At 39.9% G+C, this 9,232-nt stretch overlaps 1 pseudogene; it reads left to right on the forward strand.

Moving 5' to 3' along the window:
- The first annotated feature begins 2,753 nt into the window (after positions 1 to 2,753).
- LOC149871669 (U2 spliceosomal RNA) lies at positions 2,754 to 2,900 on the forward strand (annotated as a pseudogene).
- The last annotated feature ends 6,332 nt before the right edge of the window (positions 2,901 to 9,232 follow it).

The following is a 9,232-nucleotide window of genomic DNA, read 5'->3' on the forward strand; positions in this document are numbered from 1 at the left end:
TGTCTGGACTCAGCTTTACTGTCTCTTCCCATTGCTGAGTAGAACTTTAATCCTCGGCAACTTAAACGTTCCTTTTCACGATCCCAGAGACCCTTGGAGAAGTGAGAACAGAAGGATAAAACTGGCATTAGTTGTGGACTCTGACCTGAGGGGACAAGTAACAATAATAATAGCTCTATATAGTAAAATATTTTGTTGGAAAAACAGAGACAGTATCAGGTTTATGATTCCAATTACATTTCTGGGCAGGTGACCAGCAAACATGGCCAGACAAATGTAGATGGTTAATGGTACCTAATAAGCCATGTGGCTTTTTTAGTGTTTTTTTCACACCTTGATTTGATTTTGTTTCCTTCTGTGTTCCTCCTTTGTATAAAGTCTATGATGTTCTTCACCATGGCAACATGCAGTGAGAGAAGCAGGTAGGAGAAGTGATAGGCAATGAAGATTAACTAATATCCATCAGCAGCTAACTGTCAGCATACTCTGAGGAGGTAACAAGGGTGAGAACTGCTTTCAGGTGTGGGTGAACCTAGATGTTGCATTCAGAGTAATTTGTGATCATAAATCACTATTACAAAACAAAAAACATGTAGCAAGATCAGGTGAATTATATTTTGAATCTGTTTTGAGGTCTCAAGTCCAACACACAAAATTGACCTCATTTTCAAAAGCAGTCACTCATTTTAAGTGAATTGCTTGTGGACACAGTGCTGAAGTCAGGAAGAGAAAATAAATCTTTTGACTTTCAGTCCCTCAATACACAGATCTGACTACGCTCCATTTACCTTTTCACTGCTAGATAAAAGAAGTCTCAAATGATAAATCCAGGGACATAGCATGGCATGAAGAATGAACTACCTGTTGCATGCATGGAGAGCAATATCCCTTTGGTTTGGGATGGAATTATAGTAAATGGGCCAGATTTTCAGAACTGCTGAGTCTCCACCGCTCCAAAATGGAAATTATGATCAATAATGGGCTATAATCATCCTATGGGCTTTCTGAAGCAAGCTGTCACCACAAGGATTAATCACTGCTGCCTAACAAATCAAGGAGGAAGCCAGTTTGATGTTCAAGCTTTTCATAGTCCATTGTTTTCCTTACATTGACCCAGGTAAAACAAAACTTACTAATTGTTACCTCCTAGTGTGTATGCATTTTCTTCATTCCAAATTCACCATTGCAAAATAGAATAGAAATAGCCAAAATATAGACCAAATATCTGTATGAAGTTGTCCATTAAGGATAAATGCCAGTGCAGTAGCAAGGATTTTTCCAATCATGGTTTATTATTACAGAGGGAATAGTAAAAGCACTAACCCTTTTTAGAAGTGTATGACTTGTAATACAGATGAATAATCAGCAAGCTGCTGCCACCACTTCAGTAGTCTGATGATACAAGAGATGCAGATTAGCATTTTTAAAGGTATACATAAAAGCAGGGGAACTATAGGGGGCCTTAAAAGATGTTAATTGCATTTCTGCTTACATGTTACAGAAGAAAGCTTTATAAATAACTTCACAAGATCTAAAATAAACACAAGTCAATAGGAGCTTTTCCATTGCCTTCAGTGCACTTCGGATGAGACTCCTAAAGTGATTGTTAAATTATCTATCTAGGTATTTATATTGTGCTGCTTACTGTGATATTTTATATCCCAGTCCAGCAAAGACTTAAGCTTGTGCTTAACTTTCAGCACAAACATAGTCACAGTGGGACTACAGACATATTTAAAGTTAACAATGTGACCAAGTCTTTGAAGATTAAGGGCCTTCATGCACAATCAAAATTGAAATTCAAAGGAGAGTTGTGCCCAGCTATACTTCCTGAAGTTCAAATAATGGTGGTGGTGATCTCTTGCAGCAGATCCTTAGATGGAGCAACCAGGGGTTGGGCTCCCAGTTTGTACTGACCATACAAACACACATACCATTAGACTAGGCTTCCAGCTGGGAAGTAGCAGTAAAACGGCGCCAAATCACTCTCTGCTTTGCAGATAGTGAAACAGTGAGAGGAATTTCTAAACCAGATAATGTTAATGGATAGATGCATATCTCATTTTTAGTAAATACTTGTGTAATTGTCTAACGGGATAGAAGTCATCACTACAGGATTCCTTTAAAGATTTGAAATCTCACTTAAAGAATGTCTCAGAGCTGCTGTTCCCTTAGATAGCTTTTGCTGGGTGCTTCTACATGAGATAATTTACTCAAGATTAGAGAAAATTACTGTACAGTAAGCGTCACTGTCTACATGTTCAGATGTGTACTGAGCAGTAATTTTCTCTAATTGTGAGTAACTTTACTACCTGTAAATACAAGTAGCAGATTTACTTGGAGGTAATTACTATGCAATACAGCACGTGTAGATGGCCAGCCAGGGGCAAATGTGTTCCCAGTCAGCCAAGCAGCAGGGGGCGGGAGATTGCCTGCTGTCTGCTGCCAAAGCAGGCTGTACCACCAGAACGTGGGCAGAGACAAAGTCTCCCTGCTGCCAGGGCAGGGGGACATTGTCCCCACCTGGGCTCTGGTGGCAGAGCCCACACTGGCAGCAGGCAGCTCCCGGGGGCAGGGAGCGATTCCCCACCTCCTGCCAGGAGACAGCTGTGTCCTGATCCTGTGCTCTCTACCAACCCCTGGGCTAATACCCAGGAGGTGCTTAGAGCTCACCCCGGCTGCTGCATGGGGCTGGTGCAAGGCCAGAGGGGGCAGAAGCAGACTTCTTCCACAAGCAGAAGATCTGCTCCTGATTCCCTGCACGTGTAGATGCCTGATGCACAAGATGCATAACACTCACTGATATTCTTTTTGGTATTGGGTGGTGGAACCGGAGCGTGCTCCATCCACTCCATGCATTGACCTGGTATTGCAGTGCTTCCAGGACCGGTGCAAAAAAAAAAGAAAAAAAAAAAAGATGCCTGACTGGAGTGGGTTTACTCTAGAGTAAATTACTCTAAAGTAAAGCCACTCTGGAGCTTTCACACATGTAGACGCACCCACCACCATGCAACTCAACAGAAAGGAATTGACTTTTATCATTTTTAACGTATCTTTGCAGAAATGGATATACAAATAGTATGCAAGATTTCTTCTTCCTCTAGCAGGATTTGGATTTTACAAGCACAAACATTTTATATAAACTCCATCTCATCAAAGATTTCATACTTTAACTCTCTTTAGGTCTTTGCCTTAAAAGCAAGTTCTTAAGTGGTGGCAGAGTATGCAAGTTGAAAAAGATCATGTAGAAAAGTCTGTTTGTGAGTAACATAATCCCTTCATGAAGAATCCCTAGGAAAATCAAACTTGGAACCAATGGAGAATTTTCATTTTGTCCCAATAATTTTTTCACTGTTTGTTCTAATTTTCCTTACTGTTTATTTTCTGTAACTGTGAATAATGCCATAGTGTCTGTATTGTCTTCTCTCTCCAAAATTTATTAGTTGCTACTATACTTTTTAGGTGTTTTTTTTAGTCTAGAACAGTTTGCTCCAAATCCCATTGAAGCCAATGGAAAGACTAACTTCAGTAAGCTTTGGCTTGAGCCCATAAAAAAGATCTTCATATAGTCTAAATTGTCATAGCTTGATTGAAACCAATGGTACTACACCCACGTACACCAAGTGAACGTCGGGGTTTACAACTCTAGAAACAAAAAGTATATTAAATGTAGTCTATATGATATATTAATGCACAAGAATTCTTCCGTTTTTCCAACTGCTAAGTGGGGGAATTAAAGAGAAATTTCCTATATGGGTTATTCCATAAGGGCCCCAAATGTTTTTTCTTGTACATTCATATGTGAAGCATTTGGCACTGGCTAGTGCCAGAGACACAGTCCAAGACTAGATTGATCAAAGACTGAATCCATTAATGCAATTCATATTGTTATGAGAGTCCTCAGATATTTCCCACCTTTCTTTTCTTTCAGTGTTTTTAAAGGATTAAATAAGTACTTTTCCTCTGGTTAGCTCCATTATTTAAATAATTACACTATTACAATAGCACATAGAAGCCCAAGACATTAGCAGCACCTTGAAGTAGATAATTAATTAGTGCTTAATTGCAGTTTACTTGTCTGCAGTAATTGGACAAACAGTAAAACATAATTATAAATAACTTATACACTATATCCTAGATCACTGGATACTTGAGCAAAATTACCTTCTGACCGGATTGGAAATGTCACACACGACATGGTTGATACAGTAAATAACTCTTGTAGATGGAAAGCGATCATTTCCCCTCTGGAGGAACTTCTCACTTAGGAGAGGAACACCAGTTCACCTGACCCTTGTGCAATTCTGTCAGTACATGTCTTTCCTAACCTGAAGCACACCATGCTGTTCAAAACCTGGATCTTCAGCTTCAGATATAATCAATCTTGCCCAATTGCATGGAGGTTGCCTGAGACAGAAGAAAACTTCAACCTAGATAATAAAATTGATTTAGGATCTGAATCTTTGTCACCATAGGAAGATTTTTCAGTTACTCTGAGCCAATTTGCCACTGACAATTAAGTGAAACGTGTGTGAGTAAAGTATACCAGACAGCCAGCTGGTATACATCTCCACAGCTCTGTTGACAGTAGGGGAGATCTCTTGACTTGGACAAGCAAAGAACTTGGGCTTCAGTGTTTGGGATGTGCCAAAACGTAAAGTTGTAAATATTCTTGAATATCAGGTTCATATTTTATGTTATATCATCACCTTCTTTCATGTGATCCACAATTGCTTTTAAAACCTCTTTTTGAAGTTTCATGTACCAGCTGTATAAAAATGGGCCTCCAGAATAATTGATGGGTTTAAAGCAAACAGGTTTAGCAGTTTAAGATTCTTTTTATAAGCTCCCAGTGCTCAGTGTAATTTAAAACATTAAATCTGGCAGGGAATAAATTCGTAAATATGATCTAATCATGTTTGGTATTTAAGGAGTGGGGTGGGGGAAATAAACTGGCTGGGAGATAATGAAATAATGGTTTTAGAATTAGTGACCTCACAAATGATTTAACTTTCTCTACAGAAACCTTACTGGGTGATTTAGATGGCCATTTTTTCAGAACAGTTCCAGATCCTTTATATTATGTTTATATTAATGATTACATGGGGGAGGGGGACGGAGGGGGAAACTGATACTGCTAAATAAATTTGCCAGTGTACTTCAGTCCTGACCTAATTTATCACTCGCTATATCAATATGAACTAGTCCACTACTCTGCCAGGAGCCCAGTCCTGATCTGTATTTTCCTGTGTCCTCCTAAGCCTGGGGTGCATGGCTCAAGACAAACTGGATTAGATCTGAGTCTCCTGAATGTGGTCAGGACCAAGCACTTGAGAGAGAAAATATGAGATAATTTGTACACACACACTTCCCCATAGAGGTTTTAAGCCCCAAAGCATGAGGTTAGTGTTAGTGTCAATTATTATATCCCTGGACATTCTCACTATAAATACCAGCATCAGTTCCTTTTTGAAACTCATTAAGTTCTTGGCCTTAGTGATGTCCTGTGACAATTTGTTCCAGGATCTACTTGCATGTTGCATGAAACAGCGTTTTCTTTAATCAGTCTTGAAATGGCTATTTTTAATTTCTCTCTTGTTCTTAAGCTTCAAGAGAAAAGAATGCCTTAAGCTTTAAGACCTTCCCGAAACCATTCAGTGCTATTCCATCATGCCCACTACTTATTTTGTCTCTTCACTAAGGTAAGCAATTCTGATCTTAACTTCTGGATACTCATTCCCATTCCCATTTTCTGACCCCTGCTCTAGTTCATCGATATCCTTTTGAACATGATGTGACTAGTACTGCACATGCAATTCCAGATGGAGTAGCAGACACACTTAATAATTGAACTATTCCATAATGTCAATGACTGAGAACTGGTTCACATTTGTGTGTAGTCCTGCGGCTCCAACATCCAAGAGTGGGAATGAGCACCCAACCCAGCATGACACGCAATGAGCAGGACTTGCACCCATGCCTTGAAGTCCTACCCGTAGCGGGCGATGTTGTCACTTTTCTTGTTTCCCTAACATAAGTTCAGTAAGCTTCAGTAGTCTGAAAATGACCAAAGTACAGTGTCTTTGCCTGATTTGGGATGGAGGGAGAAAGTGCTGAGACCCACACTTTTTGTTTCCCAGGGGCTTGTAAAGTGAGGGGGTATGAAGATGGGCTGTGACACTGAAGGCAGTGAGGACACAGCTGGTCTTTAGATAGCTTTTATTGAATAAGCAATGCAGGGAGTTCATTAATAAAAAGTGGCAACAAAAGATTTTTAAAAGGTTGTGGGAGGGCGAAGCTGTAGAGTTCTAGCTAGATACCAGAGCAGCCAATTTTAGCAGTGTTATGTGTTTTCATGCCCCTAATGTTTTATTTGCTTTCTTGGCTGCAGCTGTCCCTTGAGCAGGGCACTTCATTAAATTGTCTATGCCGACACCCAGGAGTCTTTTGAGAGTTGGTACAATTAATTAAGAAGGTTGAAAAGTATAGTACTTTAATTTTCTTCCCTCAAATGTTGATACTGAACTCAATTTTCTCTTGTGTTTCCTATTTATCCAGCTTGTTTAGCTCCCTCCTAAGTTCCTCAGTCCTCTTGACTCACTTCAGTACCTAATGTTATCAGAAAATTTTGCTCCCTAACAGCACACTCCTTTTCCACATCATTAATAAAAACATTACAGTCAGAGGTACCTCCTCATGCCCAGGGTATTTGCCATGATAACCATTGTCCATTTATCCCTATTTTTCTGTCTCCTGTGCAGTTTCTGATCTATGACAATACTTTGCTTCTCCCTCCATAACTACTTTGATTATTTGGTAGCCTCTTACAAGAACCCATGCCAAAGGCCTTGGGAAAGGATAAATAAATTATATTAAGCAGTTCTCTGTACCCACTGCATTATTGACAGAGTCAAAGGCATGATCATTCAAGTTCTGCTTAGCAATACCCTCAACTATTCTAAACCTAGAGCTCCTTGCATGTTTCCTAATGCCCTTCATTTCTTCACTTCAAAATCCCAGCTTTTCTAATTATAGACACACTGGCAGAGATGTATACATGCTTAGGTTAGCAATGTGCCTCCATCCTGATCTCTTTTACCATCTGCTAGTCTAAATAGGATCCATTATTTGGAATATAAACTATTCAGGACAGCCCATTTCTTTCACCTATGCTTGTAGAGACCTAAGAATCATGAAATTGTTGTTGTCGGCAGTCCCTCAATACAAGAATGATAGTCTCCCAGTAAATAAGGAAGTCATTGGTGAATCTGTAGGTGACTGAGGAGGCTGATATGAGATCCACATGTTTAACTGCAGACATGGCAAATAGTTCTAGGAGGAAGAAGTAGAACTGGTGATGTTGGGTCACAGCTCTTTCTTTTTGTATTATAATACCATATTAATGTAACACTTGGCTATGCCAGTGTTCTTAGTCCTGATCTGAAATGGCCTCTTCTACCCTAATACTTGATTCCTTTGCAGTCTTTCTAATGTGTGGCAATCTTGAACTGCAGTACCCTCTAATGTTTTACCCTTGTATCTCACTCCCATGTACGTACACAACCTACCAGTGTGTACTACAATGCAAATGTCATTGCAAAGTATTTCCAACTAAACTTGGACTGTGCTTGGATCCCAGTGCAAGACTGTTAAGAATTATAAACGTTTGTATATAGAAAATTAATTCAAGCAACAAATACAAAGTAACATTTCCATTGTCACTTGATAATGACTCATCTTCCCAAAAAGCTTTGGCAACCTGACAAAGGGCAAATGTTCAGGAAAATAGAATATTTTCCCAGTATTAAAAAAGTATTCAACAAAATAAATATCAGCTCCCCAGAGGTCACTGGCCTTGAATATCTCATTTCATCCTCCAAGGAAATGCATCTTGGTTTCTTTTAGTATTCTGAAGTTCTGCAAAAAAAGAAGCTTCTATGGAAGATTAATCTCTAAACCATAGATTTCCCACATATGCCATTCACTTTTTATCTATTTTTCTCTCTAACCTTTTAAAAACAAATATTTGGGCTTTCAAAGTATTAATAGGTAGTTAATATTCTTGGCTTTAAACTGGGTCATGGGGTGCATGCAATGGGAGGGTATCTCTTAGCTTTTAGTAATTAGCTTTGTTCTACCCTCCACCCTTTCATATAGGAGCAGCTTCTGATTGCAAAATTAAATGGCTACTGATTTCTTGAATTGATTAAACCCATAAAACATTCTGAGAAATATATCTTCTTTAGATCCATTTGGGGAGTCTGTGTATGTGCAATATATGAATTCTGGTTTATATTAAGACTACATTTCATATGCTTGAATGTATAAGAAATCCACCACATGCTGCCCAGATTTTGTCATGTTTTTGCTACATCAGGATAATGTCAGTTGTTAAACCTTAATGATTGCCTGTTCAGTTGGAAATACCTTGGGATGATGGATTGGCTGAAATGAAGAAGTGGGAGTGAAAGACTGAGAAGTCCATAGCAGTCGAGCAAAAAAGCAAAATGTTGATGGTGGGGCATATCAACTCAAGAAGCTCATAGAGGATGATGGGAAGCTTTGATCAAGATCAAAAGGACATTTCTCTATAACAAGAGTCCTACTTAAGTATGGAGCTCATCAAGGTTCAAGAAGCTGACCTCAAGCAGGGGGGAGACAGAAGAAACCCCATGGTTCGAAAAAGCCATTGGCAAGAGAATTAAATCTTGTATCCTTCAGAAGAGTCTGCGCTAACCCCGAGGAACTTCAACAGGGTGCGTCTACACATGATGTTTCCCTTGGTGGGCTAATTAGCTCTACAGTAAACATCTCAGTGTCTACATGTGCAGCTCTATTCAGCTGCAGGAAACTAATAAACTCTGCAGCAGGGTAGTACTTATAAATACAAGTACTGTCCTGCTGTGGAGTTTTTTGTTCTGCAGCAATGCACATGTAGACACTGACATAGCTGGCTGAAGCATGAGAATGCTTCAGTGCAGGAGGCTGCCTGCTAGCTAGTCCCACACTGGAACACCCTCATGCCCCAGCCAGCCCCTCCGCGACACACTGAGCCAGGCTGGAGCAGCCCTGGGCTGGCAGGGTGACCCCCAGGTTCCCCTGCCAGCTGTGACTGCTCTAGCCCAGCTCAACATGTTGCAGTCTGGGGTACATATGTAAACACAGCGCCAGGGAGCAATAAACTCTGGTGCAATATGCATCAGAGGTTATTGCATTGCATTAATATGCACAT

The sequence above is a fragment of the Crocodylus siamensis genome, chromosome 2 (genome assembly GCF_052110815.1).
Source record: "Crocodylus siamensis isolate JL-2025a chromosome 2, ASM5211081v1, whole genome shotgun sequence".
In the NCBI taxonomy this organism is placed as follows: Eukaryota; Metazoa; Chordata; order Crocodylia; family Crocodylidae; genus Crocodylus; species Crocodylus siamensis.